The sequence below is a fragment of the Cervus elaphus genome, chromosome 30 (assembly GCF_910594005.1).
Source record: "Cervus elaphus chromosome 30, mCerEla1.1, whole genome shotgun sequence".
In the NCBI taxonomy this organism is placed as follows: Eukaryota; Metazoa; Chordata; class Mammalia; order Artiodactyla; family Cervidae; genus Cervus; species Cervus elaphus.
In genome coordinates this window covers 29,773,792-29,799,400 of record NC_057844.1, presented here as the reverse complement: position 1 = coordinate 29,799,400, position 25,609 = coordinate 29,773,792, and the positions used below count along the sequence as shown (strand labels likewise).

The window sequence follows — 25,609 nt, the reverse complement described above, 5'->3', positions numbered from 1 at the left end:
AAAAAGTACAACCAACTAGTGAATATAACAGAAAAAGAAGCAAACTCACAGATATAGAGAACAAACTTGTGGTTCCTAGTGGGGAGACGGGAAAGAAGGGTAGGAGACTAAGAGATACAAGCTATTATACATAAAATAAACTATAAGGATATATGTGCAACACAGGGAATATGGCCAATACTATATAATAGCTATAGATGGAGCATAATCTTTACAAATTGTGTATCACTATATTGTACACTTATAACTTATATAATATTATTTATCAACTATACTTCAATAAAAAATTTAAAAATTTTTTACACTTAAAAAATTTAAAATTTCCAGGTCTAGACAATGATCTCTGCTTCCTCCTTCTTTCTTTTAACAATCTTTTATTTTAGAGTTACAAAATTCCTAAAACTACTTTTGGAAGAAAATGACTATATAAATAATTTTTAAAAAGCAATTCAGTCTATACCATAAGACTTTTCCCTATTTAGTTTCTGAGTTTCAGAAATACCTGATTAGTAGTTGCAAGTCCTAAAGGAACAATGAAAGAAAGAAGTACTGAGCAGTATGGGTAAAAATAAATGTTCTAATTTGAGTCTTTCTGGTTCAGTTAGGGACAAAGGCAATTTAAGTAGTAATTCAGTGTTATACATTATGGAACTACAAAAACATGAAAGTTTTTAAAAAACATTTCCAGTTATAGAAGAGGTTTTTATATGCTGAATGCTAAATTATATTTGTATAATTTTATTTCCATTTTTATTTTGTTTAGCTTTTCCAATTTTTAATGTTTCTTAATGCAATATATGCACAATGTTAAAATAAAACAATAAATGAGGCTTGGCACATGACTGGTATTCAATAAGGTTCTGTTTAATAAGTCCATGTGTGTGTGTTCAGTTGATCATTCATGTCCGACTCTTTGTGACCCCACGGACTGTAGCCTGCCAGGCTTCTCTGTCCATGCAATTTCCCAGGCAGGAATACGGAGATCAAACCTGTATCTCTGGTGTCTCTTGCATTGGCAGGCAGATTCTTTACCACTATGCCACCTGGGAAGCCCATGAATGCATGGATTAAAGAATTATAAGCCCTTTCTTAGCCCTAATGAGTTCCAGTTCCCAAAGACAATAGTTTAAAAAAAAGTTTTGTTTTTTTTTTTAAAGACTTCATTTTTCTTAAAGACATTTTAGGTTCACAGCAAAACTGAGATAATAAAAAGATTTCCCTTATACCTACTCCCACCCATGCACAGCCTCTTTACCAGATGGTACATTTATCACAACTGATAAACCTACACTGACACATCACAGCCACCCACAAAACAAAGCTTACATTATTGTTCACTTGGAGTGTTATACATTCTATGGGTTTGGACAAATATATAATGGCATGTGTCTATCATTTTGGAATATTTTCACTGTCCTAAAAATCCTCTGTGCTCTCCCTATTCATCTATTCCCCTTCTTCCCCATCCTCTACCCCAAGGAGACACTCATGCTTTTTCTTTAATTTTTATTTAAAATTTAAAAATGTTTTCTACAATTTTTAAAAGTTACTTTCTATTTACAGGGCTTCCCAGGTGGTGCTAGTGGTAAAGAATCCACCTGCCAATGCAGGAGACTCAGGAAATACAGGTCCCATCCCTGGGCCAGGAAGGTTCCCTGGAGCAGGAAATGGCAACTCTAGTATTCTTGCCTGGAAAATGGACAGAGGAACCTGGCAGGCTATAGTCCATGGGGCCGCAAAGAGTCGTATACGACTGAGCACACACACACACTTTCCATTTACAGTTATTACAAAGTGAAGTCGCTCAGTCGTGTCCAACTCTTTGAGACCCCATGGACTGTAGCCTACCACACTCCTCCGTCCATGGGATTTTCCAGGCAAGAGTACTGGAGTGGGTTGCCATTTCCTTCTCCAGGGGATCTTTCCAACCCAGGGATTGAACCCGGGTCTCCCAATTGTAGGCAGATGCTTTACCATCTGAGCCACCAGGGAAGCCCTGTGTTGTACAATACTTGAGGCTAGCTTGCACCCAGTAATTTGCGCCTTCCACTCCCTCACTTCTTTTCTGCCCCTTCTCCATTCTCTATACGTGTGACTCTGCCTCTTTTCTGTTATATTCACTAGCTTGTTGTACATTTTTAGATTTCACATATACATGATATCATACAGCATTTGTCTTTCTGACTTACATCACTTAGCATAACGCCCTCCAAGTCCATTCATGTTGCTGCAAATGGCAAAATTTTGTTCTTTTTTACTTGCCTAACGACCCACTGGTCATTTGCATTTTCTCTTTGGAAAAGTGTCTACTTAGTTCTGCTCATTTTTAAGCTGGGCTGTTTGTTTTGCTGTTGAATTGTATGAACTGTTAATAAATGCTGGCCATTAATCCTTTGTTGGTTGTATCATTTGCAAATATTTTCTCTCATTCTGTAGGTCATCTTTTCATTATGTCAAGGGTTTCCTTTGCTGTGCAAAAGTTTTTAGGTTTAATTAGGTTCCATTTGTTTATTTTTGCTTTTATTCCCATTACTCTAGGAGATAAATAAAAAAAAACATTTCTGTGATTTATGTTAAATAGTGTTTTGTCTATGTTTTCCTCTGGGAGTTTTATAGTATACAATCTTTCATTTGGATTTTTAATCATTTTGATTAATTATTTATTAAATTATTATTGTATAGGTATTACAGAATGTTCTAATTTCATTCTTTGTCAGGTAGCTGTTCAGTTTTCCCAGCACCATTTCCTGAAGAGACTGTCTTTTCACTATCGTACGTTCTTGTTTCCTTTGTTGTAAATAAATTGACCATAAGGGTGTGGATCTATCTCTGGGCTCTCTATCCTATTCCATTGATCTATGGTGTCTGTTTTCACTGTCTCCATAGTTTTGCCTTTCCCAGAATGTCATATAGTTAGAATTATACAGTTTGTAGCCTTTTCAGATTAGCTTCCTTGATTTATTAAAATGCATTGAAGATCCCTCCATGTCTTGTCATGACTTGGTAGCTCATCTGGTTTTGGTGCTAATATTTACCTGTTCAGATGTACCACAATCTATCTATTCACTTACTGAAGAACATCTTGATTGCTTCTGTGTTTTGGCAATTATAATTAAAGCTTCTATAAACACTCATGTGCCCATGCGCAGGCTTTTGTGTGAACATAAGTTTTCAACTCTTTTGGGTAAATTCCAAGGAATGCGACTGCAGGATTGATTGTACGGTAACAAAGGATGGAACCACCAAACTATCTTCCAAAGTGGCTGTCCCCGTCTACATCCTCACCTGTAACCAATGAGGGTTCCCCATCAGCATTTGATGGCGTCAATCAACTTTCTGGATTTTGGCCATTCTAATAGGAATGAGTTTTCTTTTACTAACATGGTTTTGAAGTTTACTTATGTTGTAGCAAGTATTAGTGTTGATTCCTTTTTATTACTGAACAGTATTTCATTGTAGGGATAAATACTAAATAATCTTATTTACTCATCGTTGGTGGACATTTGAATTGCTTCCAGTTTTAGGTGATTGTGAATAATAAACAGTATAAATGGTATAAATGTCTGCATTCAAACTTTGGGTGGCCATGACTTCCATTTCTCTCAAGTATAAGTTAGGGTCACATGGAAAGCTTTATGTTTAGCATTTTCAGGAAACTGCCAAGTTGTTTCCCCAGAGACCTTCTGCTCCTTACACCCCACTAGCATGCATGAGGGCTCCTGGTTCTCCACGTTTCTGTCTTTCTGATTATCGTCATGGTAGTGGGAAAGTGGTATCTCATTTTGGTTTTACTTTGCATTTCCCTAATGATTCATGACGTTTAACATATTTTTATGTACTTATTAGCTATTCATAATAGCTTCTTTGGTGAAAGGTCTATTGAAATCCTTTGTGCAGTATGAAAAACAGTGGGAACGTAAGCATAGCTGTGCCAGTTTCCCTTGTCCCAAGTCCCATGGGTGACACGATGGACCCAGAAAGAATCTCTGCCTGCAGTGCGCTGCACAGGAGCGGAGGAACCCAGGACTTAGGGTTCAGCATCTTTTGTAACAAGCAGCCAGCAAATCAGCAGCAGCCCTGGAGCGTGAGTGGCTATGTGGTCGTCTTTCAGTGGGGCTTCCAGCTAGTGGCTGCAAGAGCTGCTGCTTTCTATTCCTCCTACTTTAATTGCTTTCTCTTCCACACTTTCCTTTTTATTTTTACTTTTTCAAGTGTTTAAGCTGGAGGGCCTGGTTGCATTTAATGTCTCAATTATCTTTTAAATCACTTTTGGAAACGTTTTTCCTTCCCTTTCAGAAACATTCCAGGGACAGTAAGTTTTACATTTTATTTAGATACCGTGTTTACTCTGTTGGATTTTCCCCTCCATCACCAAAGATAAACGAGTAACTCCCATACCTCAGTGGTAGTTGATAAAAAGATAGGTGCAAATTTCAGGAACAAAAAAAAAAAAGGTGGGGGGAGAGAGAGGAGGAGAGGAAGGACAGGGGAGAGGAGAGGAGGAAAGGGAAGAAGGAAGAAAGAGAAAGATTTCTTATAGTTTTAGGAATTAAGTTTCTCTGCAGATCCTCTTCTGGCACTGTATTCAAGAGATCTTAGGAGAATTCTTAGTTTTCTTGAAAGATGTCATGGATGACTAAAAGGCTGTTAGAATCCTACTTCTACGATAGCTTCATCAACAGTAATACAAGTCTCTCCTCCCTCTTGTGCAAGGCCAGCTGCTCTCAAACAATGTAAGGCTCGGTACATGGAATAACTATGCAACAAGTTCTCAGTCCTGATACCAAAGAAGTTCTTTATTAATTCAATGAACTGAATTCTAACTTAATAATTCAAATGTCTTTATCTCAACAAATATTTACTGACTGGTGATACAGTTGCTCCTGAAGGAAAAACACACCTTGACCAAGTGAATAGGTTCTGTAGTTTTTAATAATAGGAAAAGCAGGAGATTCACAGATATAGAAGACATACCAGTGATTACCAGTGGGGGGAGTGTTGGGGGAAGGGATAATATAGGTGTAGGAAGAAAAAAGAGGTTATTATTTAATTACATGAAATCATGTGTATGAAATTTTTGAAAACTGTAAGCACCAAAGAACTCATAGCATCTTTCACTCAATAAAACATCAAAATAGGAGATCCACACTCTAAAGTTCTTTTGTGCGTCCTTGAATGACTCTGTGTGCTTCAGTACAGTAGGCGCGGATACAGAAAAACTGAAACAAAAGAAACCTGGGGAAGACTGTAGATCCAAGCACTGTGGCCACGGTGCTGGCAGTCAAAAACGAATGCAAGAGAATGTAACGAACAATGTCTGCTTTAGAGGCTGTTCTCAGAGCCACCTTGTTTTATCTTAAGTGACTCACGCGTAGAATAAATATTCCAGCTCCAAGGGTGCATGTGTTCTGGCTTCACAACCTTCAGGATCTGTAACTCTACTAAGGACACACACTTCTCAGAGCCTCAGTTCCATGTTCCTTAATCAAGTATGACTTGATTATGGACACGAGTTTTGAGGGCAGACAGAATTCAAGTCTGATTCCATCACACACTAATGATTTAAATATGGATATATTACTTAGCTGAAGCCTTTTTAAATATTTGTTTTTATTTTTGTCCTTAAGCTGTGAAATGAGAATTACAAAAATACATACTGCAAAAAGTTGTGAGACTGAATTAACTTAATCTATTTAAAGCACTCAGCCTCAAATCCTGGACAAATTGCCCTTAAGTGTTACTGTTATAAGTATTATCTCAAGTTTCCAGCATTCTGTCATAATATCTAAAGAGCAGTTGTAATAATAGTGATAAAAGAAATAAACATTCATTAGAGGTGATCAATAGCAAGAGTCTGAGCTATTTTTCCTCACCCATCTATAAAATGTTGGAATCAAATGGTCTTAACCAAGTATCCCTGAGGCTATCTATGCTCAACATTTAAAGAGAAGAGGTGATTTGTGGTGGGCCTTCCTGGGGCTCACCAAAACCAAGTTCTTTTGTATTCCTGGGACTTTATATCTTTCTAATAAAGACTTTATTTCTAGCTACCAGCTTGCTCCTTGGGAAAAAAGCTATGACCAACCTAGATAGCATATTAAAAAGCAGGGACATTACTTTGCCAACAAAAGTCCATCTAGTCAAAGCTATGGTTTTTCCAGTAGTCAGGTATGGATGTGAGAGTTGGACCATAAAGAAAGCTGAGTGCCGAAGAATTGATGCTTTTGAATTATGGTGTTGGAGAAGACTCTTGAGAGTCCCTTGAACTGCAAGGAGATCCAACCAGTCAATCCTAAAGGAAATCAGTCCTGAATGTTCATTGGAAGGATTGATGTTGAAGCTGAAAGTCCAATACTTTGGCCACCTGATGTGAAGAACTGACTCATCAGAAAAGACCCCGATGCTAGGAAAGATTGAAGGCGGGATGAGAAGGGAACGACAAAGGAAGAGATGGTTGGATGGCATCACCGACATGATGGACATGCGTTTGAGTAGGCTCCGGGAGTTGGTGATGGACAGGGAAGCCTGGCGTGCTGTAGCCCATGGTGTCGCAAGCAGTCAGACACGACTAAGCAACTGAACTGAACTGAACTGAGCAGGCAGGTGGGGGCATGTGACTTATTCTACTTGATGACACTTGAGTAGAAATACAGTGTCTCATGGTTAGAAGCAGGTTCTGTGGGTCTCTCACTCACGATAAATGATGAAACCAGAGGATCTAAACAGGTTGGATTAGTGGTCACTGAGTGGAGAGCAGCTAATTTGAAGAGTCAGCCACACTCAGGGTGACTGAGTGAAAACCTTTTACTGTGTAAAGAATGAGATGATGGGGCTGTTTGTTACAGCTGCGTAACACAGGCAATCCTCATTAATACATTATGAAGCTCAAAGTTACTCTATGTTTCACACTTTAAATTCAGAACACCTGATGTGAAAAGCCAACTCAATGGAAAAGACCCTGATGCTGGCAAAGACTGAGGGCAGGAGGAGAAGAGGGCAACAGAGTATGAAATGGCTGGATGGCATCACCAATTCGATGGAAAAAACCCTAGGAGATAGTGAAGGACAGGGAAGCCTGGCATGTTGCAGTCCATGGGGTTGCAAAGAGTTGGACACAACTAAGCAACTGAACAACAACAACAAAATGTTGTTATATAACACAGAGGTCACCCAAGTGGTGGCAGAGCTCAGACTAAAATCCTGTTTCCACATTTCCTTCTAGTACACTGTTCTATGATATTCTAGACCCACAAACATGATTTGCTAGACTACTGTAAAGAACATAGGCAAGGTAAATAAGGTGCCTAGCATGAGACCTGTCCCATGGCACACAATTTAAAAAATGGTAACTAATGTTTAGATTCCTTGTTTTCAAAACCTATTTTGAAAACCTATTGCTGTATGTTCCTGCCTGTGCCAAACATGCTGATTAATGACCTTTAATTTTGAACCACTATTAAACTAGGAATTGATAATGTATCTCAATTTGGGAGCAATTACATTTTTACAGCTTAGATTGCTGGGATAGAATCTATACTTCACTCCATTTACTAATACATCTATTTAATGCGAGAGAAATGCCTATCCATTTTTCAAACAATGACAGAAAATTCATTCACATTTTATGCAGAAACTTTGAAAATTTATAAAAGCAGAAGTCAAATACTTGGGAATTATTTTATCATCATCACTTCTTGCTCTTAATTCCTGTAACCATGGATCTCCTCTAATCTTCCTCATCCTTACTGGTGACTTTTTTGTTGTCCCCCTTGTCTTTTGAAAGATGCATTATCACATCATCGTAAATTCCTTTTGGCATATCTAAGATAACATCTGGCTCTGGCATTATTCAAGGACATCAGAAAGCATTCAAACTATTAATAGAAATACACTGCCTTCAGTTTAGAAAGGGCCTTGGAAGTCATCCAATGCAGAGTCCTAAATTCTCATCCAAACAAATGCCTCAAAAATGTTGATTCTTAACACTCCCCACTCCTAGTTTCAGTGTCCACTTGATTCTGCAATCACCCCTACAAACCCCTCTGGAAAATTTTTTCCTACTATTACACATATTATTCTCACTTTGACACTATTACCCATTATATTAGCTATCTGTTCTTTTATCTAGAGCTTCATTATCATCCATAGAGATGATAAACAGGAGTGTTTAACTTCTTAACCAAAGTGTTGAACTGGGGAGAGACCCTAGCCCTGAGAGAATCAAGGACAGAGAAAGCCATTAGGCCACAGAGGTCTCCCTTCAGATTTTCACTAATAATGAGTAAATAATTTTTTCTATGTACACCCATTTCCTACTATTAATAATCACTAAATCCTACTTCTAAAATTGACAGTAGAAGTGTTTTAAAATGAAAGCCAATGCGAAGGCATTTTGAAAACTTTTATTACAGTTTGTTTTAAGGCTGAAAAAATTCTCCAGAGTTTAATTATAGTTAGTTTGTTACTCAGAAATTCAACGGAAGCAAGTAGGCTGAAGTGGAAACATTTATTGCAGCCTTATTCATAACAGCCCTAAACCAGAAACAAATCAAACATCATGTCAACAGAAGAATGGATAAACAAACTGTAGTATATTCAAATACTGGAATACTACTCAGTCAAAAAGAGGACAGAACTAATGACACGTGCAATGACGTGGATAAATGTCAAAAGTGTTACACTGAGTGACGTAAGCCTGATCCTGTCTGTATGACTTTTAAGAAGAGACAAGTCAATTTTGGGTGATATAAGTTAAAAAAATTTTGCCTTGGCATGAGGAAGACTACACAGAAGGAGGTACAAGGCGATGTTCTTGGATAATGGGGAAATTCCGTATCTTGATTTTGGATAGACTTACATGAGTATGAACACTTCTTAAAACTCACTAAACTTAACATTAAAGACCTAAGTGTTGTATGTGAATTACACCTACACAACAGCAGTAGCAACCGATACAGTGGTACACACAAATTCGGAAAAGCCTGAGACGAAAATTAGAGACAGTATCACTGACATATCACAAACTTCATGGAATGTACCCCAATATATAGTTTGGATAGTGCAACACTTAGGGTATAAAGATATTATACACCATCCTCTTCTCTTAGAAAAGAAATTTCGTACAGGTGGGAGAAGTACTGGTAAGCCTCCACTATCTTGGTTACTACTAGAAACACTGCTAAGAACAGACTGTGGACCTACCACTTAACTTGCAGCTAGAGCTGCAAGGACATGAAAATTCAATTCAAATACAGAAACCACATGTGCAGAGAATCAGGAGGAGCAAGCGTGGGAAGGCAGGACGGGAATGAGGCGTCTCTACTACAGCCACTTGCACCCCCGTCCCCAATACCCAGGAGAACTGTTTAAGCCTCAAGTTTCTTCTACGAAGACTTGGATGGTCATCTCAGTTAATTTCTTACTGGCTTCAGCTCAATTACTACATCAGTATGATCCAATATTTTTAGTATGCTGATTATATTGATGGCCTCCAAATACAAAACATAGAAACAACACACAAACAGAAACATGCTTTACAGATCGAAATAAATAAAACCTTATTCTAAAAATTGAGACTGTATTTCCTTCTATGAAAAAAAGCAATGATAAAAAGATAACTCTGGTGGAATTTTCAAAGATTAAAGGAAGATCCAAGAGTTAGCCAGAAGAAAATGTCCAGGTTATCAACAAAGAGAAACAAGTCAAGACGGTCCCAGAGTGAACCTCAAAAACAATAAATGCTAGCAGGCAATAGAGCAAAACCTAAAGCTCCCAACAGAAAAAGACTGTGACTGAAGTTGATGTGTGAGGACCACAGAACACTGTTCTCAGATGGTCCAGGGAAGAAAACAAATTCAAAGATGTCAAACTTAGTGTAGCTACACGTGACAAACGCTGCATGTTGGCTCACTTGATGCTGATTTCAATCCCTTCTGTCTTCTAATTTACAGAGGCTATAAAAAACAAAACACACAAACAAAAAACCCTAAAACCCTCCTGTAGTTTCGTGAACTCTCTTGCTGTAAAGATTAGCCTGCAGCCTAGATACTGCCTCTTCCTGCCTTTCCATCTTCATGCAAATGAGTGTGTACGGTGGAAGCTGCAGAAGCCATTACGTTTGATGAAGCAAGAAGAGAAGAATTCTGAGTTTCTGACAGTATCACGAGCAGCTGAAACACCCCTGGGCTACCCATTCCTTGACTTCTTACTGAGTGAATAAAATAATGCCTTCCTTGTGGTAAGGATTTTTGTTACAGTTGAATACCATCCAAACTGATATATTACAACATTAAAGTTGCCCACATCTGATATAAGAAAAGATATAGATCTACTGGGGAGAAATACAATCCAGAAAACCCCAAAACGTACCTTGCTATATATAATAGATTATATACTCTAAGGTAGTAATAAGCAAAGTATCATATATCACTTAGAGGGGGATGACTTATAGGAATCATTTCCACTGGGTAAAAATATCTGAGCTGTATATAACATACGTTAAGTTCATCAAAGTGATACACATAAATTATAAAATTATAACAAAAATACATTTGGAAATTCAATATACACTAAATAATTTTTTTAATCTGATCTCAAACTGGAGAAAGAACTTCCCAAATATAAAATCACTGAAAAAAAAACTCACCAAAAAATTTATTTGACTCCTTGAACATTTACGACTATTTTGTATACATACATAAACCTAAGTCTAAAAGTCAAACAATACACCAGAAAAATATCTGCCACAAATGTTACAAGCAAATGCTACTTTTTCTTAATATATAAGGAAAAACGAACAGAGGCCATTTCTAGGACAATTCATAGAAGAAGAAATGCAAATGACCAATAAGCACAAAGCATGTTCAATTTCACTAATAAAAAAGACATCTGAGATAAAACAAAGTAATGAGTTGCTTTGGGTTTTAGGTTATCAAAGAATGTGCCATAAAAAAATAATTAGAAGTAGGAACCAAAATTTATGTACGTCTGATTGCCACCTCAGTTGAGTTATTTTTATTGGACTCATACAAGCAGTGATTTTAACACAAATTTGAATTGCAAAGTATTGCTTTTAATGTCTTAAAATTATTCTAGGTGCATACTTCAAACAAAAACTACTTTGCAAGCAGAAGACTGCCTGCCATGCACTTGGTCACACACTAGGTGATGGCAATAAAGTCTACAGAAATTATCCTGGTCTTAAAATTTTCAAAACTAGGAGAGATGGCATGACCAAGTGAGTATTGTGAAGGACTTTTGCTCGGGCCTGAATATCTACATGTCAAGAGCTCAGACGGAAGACCAAGAGGAACGGCGTAAGAAAAAACTTGGACTAACTTTAACCGAATAGGAAATGCATAAAACTCCTGATATTTCAAAAATATATCTCAAAGGTATATTTTCAGTTCCATAAGGGATGAAGCAGTAATGATTACAGGCTGCCAGCAGTAATGATCCCTGCTGCCAGGGATCGCTGCTGATGATAGCAGAGTAATTTATAACAATATTTAAATTAAAGCAGAAGGCTTACAGGAATGCATTATGTGTTATATATGTATTTCTTTTAATCTGTTTTCAATTTGTTAAAAAGAAAAAATTGTACACTTCTCTTTTCTTGGTAAAAATGTTATTAAATTAATAATGTGTCTTAAAAACAAAAGCTTCCAAGATCAAGGAAATAAGATACACACCTAGAGATAGGTCCCTAGGAGGACAAATAGCAAAATGTTAATTATAGTCATTTTGGGGTTATAAGATAATGATTACACTATGTTTTCTTTTTCCTAGTTCTTTTCTTTCCCAACTTTTCATGATGAAATTTTTCTTTCATAAAATCAGGGTAAAGAAAAATATTTTTAAGTGACTGAAATCATCTATAAACCACTTAATTCTTATTCTGGGTAAAGCAAATATTCCCAACTAACCTGTAGTGTAGTTATTATTATCATTATTTCTTACCATTTTTATATTTCAAGGCTGAGTCTTTATTTCTGGCTTCTGTTTGTGGCTTATAAGTGGTTAAGTTCCCAACTCAGATCAGTTGCTTTACATAATCTTTATAAATACTTTTTTACTGTAGTTTTCTTCTGTTGGCACTGATCTCCAATGTGCTCCAAAATATTATTTCTGTGTCACCCAAACTTGTGTTTACTCTCTTTATCACAACTCAACATGTCAGTTTCTCCTGACAGATTCTCCTCTTTAATGTCATACCTTTTTAAATGTACTTCTTCATTTATATCAATGGATATAAATAAGATGTGTAGATAAAGATACAGGTACAGATACAGATATGGATAGACAGTCACCACGTACCACTGAACCAAACAGACTACCAGAGATTTCTCTAGGAAAGATGGGTTTGTTCAAGATCAGTAGAGAATTACAATTTGGGGCCTACAATTTGGGGTGAGTGGGCCACACGCATACACAAAGGAAGCAGAATGCTTTTACAGGGTGGGAAAGGAAGTTGGGAGGGCTAAGTAAACAAAGAATCCATGGGTTTTCATTAGGTGAGTCCTTGCTAGGAAAGAAGCGTCTTTCTTCCTGTTGGGCTCACCAGTGCTGCAGAGTGTGAGCGCTCCCCCTTCTGGTCTCCTAAGCACATCTAATTTAGGATTTTCTTCATTAATTTCTTACAAGTAATTCAGTCCCAGTGCAATGTAGGTCACTGATGGACAGGCTGCTGCAGTCGACAGAGTCACAAAGAGTCGGACACAACTGAGCAACTGAACTGAATACAGTCCTCACGCAATGTAGATAATTCTCAACATCTAACTAGTGGGGCTGAGTTTAATTTACTTTCTCTGGGGTGAGGCCTGGGCATCAGTATCTTTTAGATTCTATTGTTCCAGAGTTGAGAACAATTGAACTGATTCATCTCTATCAAAGTAGCCTCCTTATTCTACAACAACACTTGTCATGCTTTCATGTACAAAGAAATTACCAGAGATGATGTTAAGATGCAGATTCTGATTCAGCCAAGTCACATCTGAGAGTCTACATTTCTAACAATTTTCCAAGTGATGTGATGGTACTGGTTTATAGACCACATTCTGCAAGGAGGTAGACCACACTATAGAAATGCAAAGAAATCACATGAGACATAGTGAAAATGGCATTTAAAAGATTGCGACAAGATGGAAACTATTCCACCATAGGGATATTATTCATTCATGTCAAATATTATTGGATGATAGCTCATTAGTCACTCGAGTCATTCAGAAATACTGATTGAGGGCCTACTGTGTGCCAGACACTGAGCTAAAACACGTCTAAGACAATTATTAGGAAGATCATCTAAGTGTTTACCACTTAGACACTGTGCTCTAAGAGTCAAATCAGGAATGATGACAGGCATAGATTTACCTGCTATTATATGAAATGCCAGGCTGGGTCAATCAAAGGCTGGAATCAAAATTGCAAGAAGGAATATCAATAATCTCAGATATGCAGATGATACCACCTTAATGGCAGAAAGTAAAGAGGAACTAAAGAGCCTCTGATGAAAGTGAAAGAGGTGAGTAAAAAAGCTGGCTTAAGACTCAACATTCAAAAAATGAAGATCATGGCATCTGGTCCCATCACTTCATGGCAAATAGATGGGTAAAAAGTGGAAGCAGTGACAGACTTTATTTTCTTGGGCTCCAAAATCACCGCTAATGGTGACTGCAGCCATGAGATTAAAAGATGCTTGCTCTTTGGAAGGAAAGCTATGACAAATGTAGACGAGTATTAAAAAGCAGATACATCACTTTGCTGACAAAGGTCTGTATAGTCAAAGCTATGGTTTTTCCAGTAGTCATGTACAGATGTGAGAACTGGACCATAAGGAAGGCTGAGCGCAGAAGAATTAATGCTTTCAAACTGTGGTGCTGGAGAAGACTCTTTGAGAGTCCCTTGGACAGCAAGGAGATGAAACCAGTCAATCCTAAAGGAAATCAAGCCTGAATATACATCGGAAGGACTGATGCTGAAGCTGAATTTCCAAAACTTTGGCCACCTGATGCAAACAGCCTAGTATTGGAAAAGACCCTGATGCTGGGAAAGATTGAGGGCAAGAGGAGAAGAGGGCAACAGAGAATGAACTGGTTGGATGGCATCACTGACACTCTGGGAGATAGTGAAGGACAGGGAAGCTTGGCATTCTGCAGTCCATGGGGTTGCAAAGAGTCAGACACAACTTAGTGACTGAACAACAACATGGACTGAACTGTATGCCGCCCCAGCCTCAATTTATATGTTGAAGCCCTCACCCCAATGTGATGGACCCTTTGGGAGGCGATTAGGGTCAGATAAGGTCGTGAGGGTGGGGCTGTCATGAGATTAGTGTCCTTAGAAGAAGCAACAGAATGCCAGGCCTGGCAAGATGTCTGCCTACAAGCCAGGAAGAGAGCTCTCACTAGAACCTGTTCACACCGGCACCCTAATCTCAGATTTCCAACCCCGGAAACAGAGAGAGAACATATGTACATTGTTCAGTTACCTAGTCTATGGTATTTTATTACAACAGCTAAGCAAATCAAAACAATGGTGAAGGGATATGGGCGCTGACAGTGGCAATGTCTGCTGCAGGCGTCTGCAGGGAACAGTTTACTAGTTTCTCTTAGTTTGTTTTTATCAAATGCTACTACAAGTTAATCTTATTGTTCCAGGGATTTGAGCTTTTCTGAAAACCAGTTGTGTAAAATCTAGTGATAATCAGATGAGCATATATAGTGGGAGCAGGCTACTGGCAGGAACAGAGATAATCAACTACAAAGAATTTTAAAACAATATTGAAACTGATAGAGGTTTGTCTTTTAATTACCAGGTGGCAACAGTGGTAAAGAATCTGACTGCCAATGCAGGAGACATTAAGAGATGCAGGTTTGAGCCCTGGGTCGGGAAGATCCCTGGAGAAGGGAATGGCAGCCCACTCCAGCATTCTTGCCTGGAGAATTCAATGGACAGAGGAGCCTGGCAGGCTACAGTCCATGGGGTCACAAAGAGTTGGACACAACTGAAGTGACTTGGCTAACACAGACCATGGCAGTTCTAAACAGTGTCAGTTATATTCTTCCCTCATGGGCCAACTGCTCTACCCCAACTCCTCACCCTGTTCCGCGTGTATGCTGCTAAAACCAGTTGCTAAAAGAACAAATCACTTTACAAGTCACCTCTCCCCCTGCCCCCACCAAGGTTTTAGATTCTGCAAGGGGTCTGATGAATGAAGAATGGCTGCACCTTAACACTTTGAATCATTCATTCACACAAGCGGTCCTGACGCCAGACACAGCAACACAGAAGCAAACGACTATGGTTACAGTCAGGTGATCATTCAATGCGTGAGTGGAGAGTTCTAGGTGGCCAAGTAAGAGAAGATTTTCCACATTGCCTATGATGGTCACGAGCCCATGGGCAGGATGAAGCCCCTTCATACTCTATTGTGTGTGTATGGATGTGCAAATAGTGAACACTAGTATCCGTCAAATGTGTTTGACAAATGTCATCAAATGTTCCTCAAATGTGGATGACAAAATGTGGTCCACTGGAGAAGGGAAAGGCAAACTACTTCAGTATTCTTGCCTTGAGAACCCCATGAACAGTATGAAAAGACAAAAAGATAGGACACTGAAAGAGAAACTACCCAGGTCAGTAGGTGTTCAATAAGCTACTAGAGATCAGTGGAGAAATAATTCCAGAAAGAATGAAGAGAGGGAGCCAAAGCAAAACAACATTCAGTTCTGGAGGTGACTCATGATGGAAGCAAGGTCCAGTACTGTAAAGAGCAATATTGCATAGGAACCTGGAATGTTAGGTCCATGAATCAAGGCAAATTGGAAGTGGTCAAACAGGAGATGGCAAGAGTGAACGTCGACATTTTAGGAATCATTGAATTAAAATGGACTGGATTGGGTGAATCTAACTCAGATGACAATTATATCTACTACTGCGGGCAAGAATCCCTTAGAAGAAATGAAGTAGCCATCATAGTCAACAAGAGTCCAAAATGCAGTACTTGGATGCAATCTCAATAACAAAAGAATGATCTCTGTTCATTTCCAAGACAAATCATTCAATATCACGGTAATTAAGGTAATGCTGAAGAAGCATTACTCTTTAGTTCTTCTTCGTTTTCTGTCATAAGGGTGGTGTCATCTGCATATTTGAGGTAATGCTGAAGAAACTGAAGTTGAATGGTTCTATGAAGACCTATAAGACCTTCTAGAACTAACACCCAAAAAAGATGTCCTTTTCATCATAGGGGACTGGAATGCAAAAGTAGGAAATCAAGAAACACCTGGAGTAACAGACAAATTTGGTCTTGGAGTACAGAATGAAACAGGGCAAAGGCTAATAGAGTTTTGCCAAGAGAATGCACTGGTCATAGCAAACACCCTCTTCCAACAACACAAGAGAAGACTCTACACATGGACATCACCAGATGGTCAACACTGAAATCAGACTGATTATATTCTGATTATATTCAGCCAAAAATGGAGAAGCTCTATGAAGTCAGCAAAAACAAGACCGGGAGCCAACTGACCAGGATCTGACGGCTCAGATCATGAAGTCCTTATTGCCAAATTCAGACTTAAGAAAGTAGGGAAAACAACTAGACCATTCAGGTATGACCTAAACCAAATCCCTAATGATTATACTCCAGGAGAAATATCAATAACCTCAGATATGCAGATGACACCACCCTTATGGCAGAAAGTGAAGAGGAACTAAAAAGCCTCTTGATGAAAGTGAAAGAGGACAGTGAAAAAGTTGGTTTAAAGCTCAACATTCAGAAAACTAAGATCATGGCATCTGGTCCCATCACCTCATGGGAAATAGATGGGAAACAGTGGAAACAGTGTCAGACTTTATTTTTTTGGCTCCAAAATCACTGCAGATGGTGATTGCAGCCATGAAATTAAAAGATGCTTACTCCTTGGAAGGAAGGTTATGACCAACCTAGATAGCATATTAAAAAGCAGAGACATTACTTTGCCAACAAAGGTCCGTCTAGTCAAGGCTATGGTTTTTCCAGTGGTTATGTATGGATGTGAGAGTTGGACTATAAAGAAAGCTGAGTGCCAAAGAATTGATGCTTTTGAACTGTGGTGTTGGAGAAGACTCTTGAGAGTCCCTTGGACTGCAAGGAGATCCAACCGGTCCATCCTAGAGGAGATCAGTCCTAGGTGTTCATTGGAAGGACTGATGTTGAAGCTGAAACCCCAGTACTTTGGCCACCTCATATGAAGAGTTGACTCATTGGAAAAGACCCTGATGCTGGGAGGAATTGGGGGCAGGAGGAGAAGGGGACGACAGAGGATGAGATGGCTGGATGGCATCACCGACTCGATGGACATGAGTTTGAGTAGACTCTGGGAGTTGGTGATGGACAGGGAGGCCTGGCGTGCTGCGATTCATGGGGTTGCAAAGAGTCGGACACACTGAGCAACTGAACTGAACTGAACTGAATGATACAGTGGAAGTGAGAAATAGATTTAAGGGACTAGATCTGATAGACAGAGTACCTGGTGAACTATGCAAGGAGGTTCATGACACTGTACAGGAGACAGGTATTAAGACCATCCTCAAGAAAAAGAAATGCAAAAAGGCAAAATGGCTGTCTGAGGAGGACTTACAAATAGCTGTGAAAAGAAGAGAAGCAAAAAACAAAGGAGAAAAGGAAAGATAAATCCATTTGAATGCAGAGTTTCAAAGAACAGCAAGGAGAGATAAGAAAGCCTTCCTCAGTGATCAGTGCAAAGAAATAGAGGAAAACAATAGAATGGAAAAGACTAGAGATCTCTTCAAGAAAATTAGAACTACCATAGGAACATTTCATGCAAAAATGGGCTCAACAAAGGACAGAAATGGTATGGACCTAACAAAAGCAGAAGATATTAAGAAGAGGTGGCAAGAACACATAGAAGAACTTTCAAAAAAGATCTTGATGACCCAGATAACCACAATGGTGTGATCACTCACCTAGAGCCAGACATCCTGGAATGTGAAGTCAAGTGGGCCTTAGGAAGCATCACTATGAACAAAGCTAGGATGATGGAATTCCAGTTGAGCTATTTCAAATCCTAAAAGATGATGCTGTGAAAGTGCTTTACTCAACATGCCAGCAAATTTGGAAAACTCATCAGTGGCCACAGGACTGGAAATGGTCAGTTCTCATTCCAATCCACAAGAAAGGCAATGCCAAAGAATGCTCAAACTACCACACAGTTGCATTCATCTCACACACCAGTAAAGTAATGCTCAAAATTCTCCAAGCCAGGCTTCAGCAATACGTGAACCGTGAAGTTCCAGATGTTCAAGCTGGTTTTAGAAAAGGCAGAGGAACCAGAGATCAAATTGCCAACGTCCTCTGGGTCATTTAAAAAGCAAGAGAGTTTCAGAAAAACATCTATTTCTGCTTTATTGACTATGCCAAAGCCTTTGACTATGTGGATCACAATAAAATGTGGAAAATTCTTCAAGAGATGGGAATACCAGACCACCTGACCTGCCTCTTGAGAAACCTGTATGCAGGTCAGGAAGCAACAGTTAGAACTGGACATGGAACAACAGACTGGTGCCAAACAGGAAAAGGAGTACATCAAGGCTGTATATTGCCACTCTGCTTATTTAACTTACATGCAGAGTACTACATGAGAAACGCTGGGCTGGATGAAGCACAAGCTGGAATCAAGATTGCCGGGAGAAATATCCATAACCTCAGATATGCAGAGAACATTTCCTTTATGACAGGAAGCAAAGAACTAAAGAGCCTCTTGATGAAAGTGAAAGAGGAGAGTGAAAAAGTTGGCTTAAAGCTCAACATTCAGAAAACAAAGATCATGGCATCCGGTCCCATCACTTCATGGCAGATAGATGGGGAAACAGTGGATACAGTAGCAGACTTTATATTTTGGGGGCTCCAAAATCACTGCTTGAGTAAACTCCTTAGTTGGTGATGGACTGGGAGCCCTGGCGTGCTGCAGTCCATAGGGTTGCAAAGAGTCAGACACAACTGAGCGACTGAACTGAGTGTCCTTCAAAGCCTTTAGTTATTGGGCTGCCCATGTTCCACACAGCCATTCAGACACCAAATCACTATTTTCGTCTTACTGGACCACCATTCCCCAACGGTACTGATCTCATTCATCTAAGGGAGTTGGGTCACTGCCTTGTTCCTGTCTCAATCCCTGGGATATGGAGGGCAAGTGATTTACTTTTTAGTAAGAGACAAAGGAAAAGTGTATCTTGCTTTCCCTTACATTTCACAATCTAAAATATTTTCTCAGGTAGTATGAGAAAATACTGCGAAAATTTTCTCAGGTACTGTGAGACTATGGTATAATCTCACATTAGCTTAACAGAGGCTGAACACATGATCTGGGATGAAATGTCCCTTAAGTCCTCTCCACTCTTTGTACTCCAAGTATGAGAAAACCGCCTACTTAAAGAATTCATCAGTGAGAAACTAGCCCCATATAACGTATTCACTGCTACATCCAACAGTAAGAGAAACTGAGAAATGTAGTCTCTAGATACACAGCCATGAACCCAGCTTAAGACGAATCACTATGGGAAAAAAGGAGAATTAACCTGGGAGAACAGATAGTAGCCTGTCATAAACAGTAAGTATCCATAGATTTTATATACATGCATTTTCCCTCAGCTAAAAAAATAAGAAAGACTCAGCCCATAGCTAAGACAGCAGGTTTAGACCCAGCTTCCAGGAACAGTGAAATTGACAGACTAGTAAATATGTATTCACACAGACATAATGAGGTCAAAATGTTCTGATGAAATCAGAACTCTGTATTTGCATTTTATTTCCACATGACGTTCTTCTTGACAGATGAGGAGAGAGCGGATTTATCCTTTCGGGTGTAAGAACAATGTAAACAATTAACATACAGCAACTTAATACCTGGGAAACATACACTTAAACATAAATGTAATTCACTGCAGCACTTAGGTTTCCTTGGAGACTTTAACCCAAGGAATACATGAATCAAGGAAAACATTTTTAGATGGAACAACACTGTACAAAAACCAGAGGTAAGTCTTCCTGTCCTAATGCTATTCACTCAAATACACAGTGATTGATCAGATTACTCAGGGAGGCCACTATCTGTTGATCGCCAGCATTTCCTTCATTAAGATCAAATCAGTAATCAAAAACTCAGCTTCATCTTGTGTACTTTATCTCATACCTAGGAACACAACAGTTCACTATCAGGCATGATGATGAATATACTGCAAAACGCAAACTGTCAAAATTTTCTATGGGCTTCCTGTTATTTTGGCATGTCTCTGTTGTTTACCATATGACTGCCCAGAGTGAAGCTCTTTTTACACTAGTTCACATACGCTGGTTAACAGAAGCATAAAGAGCTTAAGAAGCATTAAGCTTCTACTTAAGAAAAATGATTAAGATGGTAAATTTTATATGTATTTCACTGCAATAAAAAACAGAAAAAGTGTTTTAAGTTCCTAAGTTTACTGCAATTTGTTATACAGCAATAGAAAACAAATACAATTACTACATTTTCTTAGATGAATAAACTGCTTAGAGTGTAAATAACTTATTTAACTTTAAACGGCTGATTAGTTGACAGAGATGGGGTTTGGACCCAGATAGTCAGAGGAAGAGTCCAAGATTTTAATCTCCCAATATGTATGCCTGTCTTTTAAAAAATGTTGTAAATAGAGTAGAGAAGGTAGTTTAATCTTCAAAAAAGGTCATGACTTTAATAATTCACCATCTTTAGGACATGATATTAAACACATTTTCTTCTGCCTTTAGTATGTTTTGTGTCTATCTATTCATGAGGATGGGTTTTTCAAGTTTTATAATAATAAATTATTTTGCTTTCATAGGACATTATTCATAATGGGATCCAAGTAGATTAAAAAACCACACTGTTTTTTAAAAATACACCCTCCCCGATTTGGGCCACTGCCTTTGGTTTTAATCTTAGCAAATCTGTTAGAGGAAAATAATAAATTATTATTGTTTTCATCTGTAAAAAAAATAAAATAAAATAAAAATACTAGTAGTGTCATGAGATAAAAACTGGTCTCAAAGTAACAGCCAGATGAATAGGGCGAAGTATCTCTACTCACACAAGGAATAAAGTTACTATGGTTGTTTACATATTGAAGGAGCACATATTAAAAGTCTACAATGGCTCCCTCTTGCACACAGAATAAAGTATAATTCCCTAGTCAGCTGCAATATGCAGTTTCAGCTTTACTTTCAACGACTTGTCTGCATAAGCCCTCTATTCCTGACTGCTAATGATTCCAAAATACCTGGTGCTTTTCTGTGTCTGTACTTCTGCTCACACTACATCCAAATGAAATTAGCTTCCTCTTTGCCTCTGCCTCTGTAATTTATTCTTTAAAATTCCTTAAAGCAGAGCTCAAACTCTACCATGTTGGTAAAGCATTTCAGCACAAAAACCCCTGCTGGAAATGGTTTCTCCCTCCCCCATCTCTGTGGATGTTCTGTCTCTACACAGATTCATCATTTACTTTGTAAAATTATTAGTATTCGATTCAATTTCTTGAATATTTATGGAATTTCCAGACACGGTGCCAAACTGCAGAGAAAGCAGTGAATGACACGCAGACTCTGCCTTCAAAGAGTTCTCTCAGTTGATTAATAGCTATTTGAACAACAAGCACCTAAGATTTCAAAGTAACTTTTTAAAATACAAATTAGGCTTTAAAATAGGAAAATCTTTCATAATTTAATGTGAATAACAAACATTTGCCTTAAAATTAAGTCTGAATTTTAAACAAAAATAAACACAACTGTCTTACAGAACAAAAAATAGACCCAAGGGCTCTTAACCTAAGCTCACAAGGTCAGTACTCTCCTCAGAGTCAACAAAAATTGAAAGGAAAAATATCTGGGACTGGGACACAAAACCTGAACAGGTTAGGGTTGAAACAAAGTGTCAGATGAGGAAATCGATTACGTTAAAAAAAATCTTTCTTCATTAAAGGTGATAAAAAAATAAGGAGGATTCATTATCAAAATATCTCAAGTCTCCCTAAATCTATGTATACAAAAGCAGCAATGGGTATTTTTCCAGAGCTAGTGAGGTGGATTCTAAGTTTCATGTAGAAAAGAAATTAAAGAGGTTGTCTCTACCAAATAAAAAGCCAATCATAAATATTGTAATTACCCAACATTTAGAACAGAAAGCCCAGAACATATTATCTTGAATCAATGAGGAAAATACCAACTTCTCGAACGTGGATTTTGTTTGAATAGATGGCCACCTGGAAAACAACTAAAATTGAGTACCTATTAACTACTGACAAAGACAAACTCCAGAGGGTCTGTGATTTACACGTAAAAAATGAGACTATAGCTCTGCTCAGGGAAGATAGAATAGATGTACTTTGTGCTATTCCTCTCCCTAAGTGCAACTAGAACCTTCCACATTATATATGAAACCAAACAGAAGACGACTCTGAGAGGTGGAGAGAGGAGGCAGGCCAGCTAGGGAACTGGCAACCAATGGAATGAAACAGAGGTACGCTTCATGGGTTTTCTCTTTGCCTCATATATTCTAGACTTGGAGTTAATGAAGCTGGCACCCCAGAAACACCAATGACTTCAGACAAGAAAAAAAAAATTCCAACAAAAGCCTGCTCTTCTGCCAAAGGATCAGGACACAGGCAACCTAGCAAGATCAAAAACCTGTCAGATAATAACTGCTCTACTCCAGCCTAACACCACGGAAACTACTGTGCCCCCTCTCCTACCCACAGTAGCAAAGGCTGAGTGGGGAATTTAGGCTCCTATCCTTGCCGGGCTTCAAAGAGGTGTTGTCAGGGAACGCTCAACAGGGAGCTGGGACTTCCAGCCCCACTGGATGGTAATAAAGGCCCCAAAGCCCCACGATGTCAGTGGGGACCACTGCGGGGAGACTGGAATTCCACCTCTACCTGGAAGTAACAAAGTTCCCTCCCTACACCCCCCGCCCCTCCACTGCACAGGGCTAGTGTCAGGGAAGGCCGAGGAGAGAATGAATATGCTCACCACTGTCCAGTCCCCTGTGATGCAACTGGAGGCCATGTGGGGAGCAGGAATGAGGCCCTTTTATCCTAAGAGGGTCAATTTATCAAGATAATATAATAATTACAAACATGTGCACCCCAAACAGTAGAGCTCCACAGTACATAAAGCAAACTCTGGCAAAGGTGAAGGAAGAAACAGGCTTACAGTAATGTATTACCACTGTCAATAAGGTACAGAGCTTCTATACAGATTAGTAAGGAAACAGAGGACCTGAATGACACTACTCGATCAACTCCAACACCCAACAATAGCAGAATACACATTCTTCCCAAGTTCACATGGGACATACTCCAGCACAGATGGTATGTGAAGTCATAAAATGAGTCTCGATAAATTTAAAAACTCACTCAGTGTCTTCTCTAACCACAATGGAACAAAGCTAGGTAAAAACAAAGCTATATAAAACCCAGAAAACTCACAAACACGTGGAAATTAAATAACATAATCTTAAACAACCAGTGGGCCAAAGAATCAATCACCAGGGGTATTAGAAAATACTGTGAGACAAATAAAAACAAAACACAACTTACTGGAACTTATGGGAATCAGTAAAAGCAGAGCTTGGAGGGAAGTTCATGGTTGTAAACACCTGCATTTAAAAAAAAAGAAGAAGAAGAGCTTAAGTCAATAATTTTACCCCAAAGGAACTAGAGAAAAATAGCAAACAATACGTGATGGCAACAACATTTGCTGGGAGAGGAGTACCCCTTTGTAGAGCACTCGGAGAAATCTTATCCTAATGACCACGATTACTGTCTAAACACTCATGCCCCCACATAAAGCCTAATACTCATCTACATCTGGTCGCTCACATAAAAATGCTGCCTGAGTGCTGTCATTGATCACAACTGCGTAAGTTCAGTTCAGTTCAGTTCAGTCGCTCAGTCATGTCCAACTCTCTGCGACCTCATGAACTGCAGCACTCCAGGCCTCCCTGTCCATCACCAACTCCCGGAGCTTACTAAAACTCATGTCCATTGAGTCAGTGATGCCATCCAAACATCTCATCCTCTTTGTCCCCGTCTCCTTCTGCCCTCAATCTTTCCCAGCATCAGGGTCTTTTCAAATGAGTCAGCTCTTCGCAATAGGTGGCCAAAATACTGGAGTTTCAGCTTCAACATCAGTCCTACCAATGAACACCCAGGACTGATCTCCTTTAGGATGGACTGGTTGGATCTCCCTGCAGTGCAAGGGACTCTCAAGAGTCTTCTCCAACACCACAGTTCAAAAGCATCAATTCTTTGGCACTCAGCTTTCTTTATAGTCCAACTCTCACATCCATACATGACCATTGGAAAAACCATAGCCTTGACTAGATGGACCTTTGTTGCCAAAGTAACATCTCTGCTTTTTAATCTGCTGTCTAGGTTGGTCATAACTTTCCTTCCAAGGAGTAAGGGTCTTTTAAAAAGTTACTGGCTAGCAAACTAAAAGGAGGCCCACAGTATGCTTCTGTATGGTCCCTGAGTTAAGACTGGGTTTTTACATTTTTAAAGAGTTATTAACAACAAACCAAAAAAAAAAAAAGGAAATAAGTACATGTGCCAGAGAGTGTATGTGGTCTGAGACACCTAAAGTATTTACTATTTGGCCCTTTGCAAAACAAGTCTGCCACTTCCTTGGCCAAGTTATATTTTGCTGACAACCTTGAAGTCTTGGTGGTTTATAAAAACAAAGGTTTCCTTTTCACTGAGTAACAGATGGGACAGTTATGGTGCAGCTCTTCATTCTACATGTCTTCTTCATTCTGGGATCCAAGGTGTAAGAGCAGAGCCTGTCTGGCAGAGGGAATCAAGCAAAGGCTGAACCAATGTTGGCTCTTACCGTTTTCATACTTAGATGGGGCACAAATTCCCTTGGTCAAAGCTGGTCACATGGCCAAGTCTTATGACACTGCAGCAGGAGAAATACATCTCATCTCCAAGAAGCATCATTTGGAAGAGGCTTTTACTAAGGGGCCCAATAAAGAGAGGGCAGTGAATAACCAAAAGCAACCACACAGCATATTGCAAAAGGTTAAGTGGAGACACGTTAAAAGCATGCTGGTTGCTCAGTCGTGTCCGACTCTCTGTGACCCCAGGGACTGTAGCCCACCAGGCTCCTCTGTCCAAGGGATTCTCCAGGCCAGAATAGTGGAGTGGGTTACCTTCTCCAGGGGATCTTCCTGACCCAGAGAGCAAACCAAGTCTCCTGGCTTGCAGCTGGATTCTTTTTTTTTTTTTTTTAATTTTTTTATTAGTTGGAGGCTAATTGCTTCACAACATTTCAGTGGGTTTTGTCATACATTGATATGAATCAGCCATAGATTTACACCTATTCCCCATCCCGATCCCCCCTCCCATCTCCCTCTCCACCCGATTCCTCTGGGTCTTCCCAGTGCACCAGGCTGGAGCACTTGTCTCGTGCATCCCACCTGGGCTGGTGATCTGTTTCACCATAGATAGTATACATGCTGTTCTTTTGAAATATCCCACCCTCACCTTCTCCCACAGAGTTCAAAAGTCTGTTCTGTATTTCTGTGTCTCTTTTTCT

The 25,609-nt window shown here is 39.1% G+C and overlaps 1 long non-coding RNA gene across 3 annotated transcripts in view; it reads right to left on the bottom strand.

Annotated features, from left to right (window-relative positions):
• LOC122686605 overlaps positions 1–25,609 on the bottom strand; it is a 348,073-nt gene that overhangs the window by 165,609 nt on the left and 156,855 nt on the right. For all 3 annotated transcript variants that reach the window (XR_006338852.1, XR_006338851.1, XR_006338850.1), the window contains exon 2: positions 23,608–23,666. This is a non-coding gene — a long non-coding RNA (uncharacterized LOC122686605). The remainder of the gene's footprint in view (positions 1–23,607; positions 23,667–25,609) is intronic.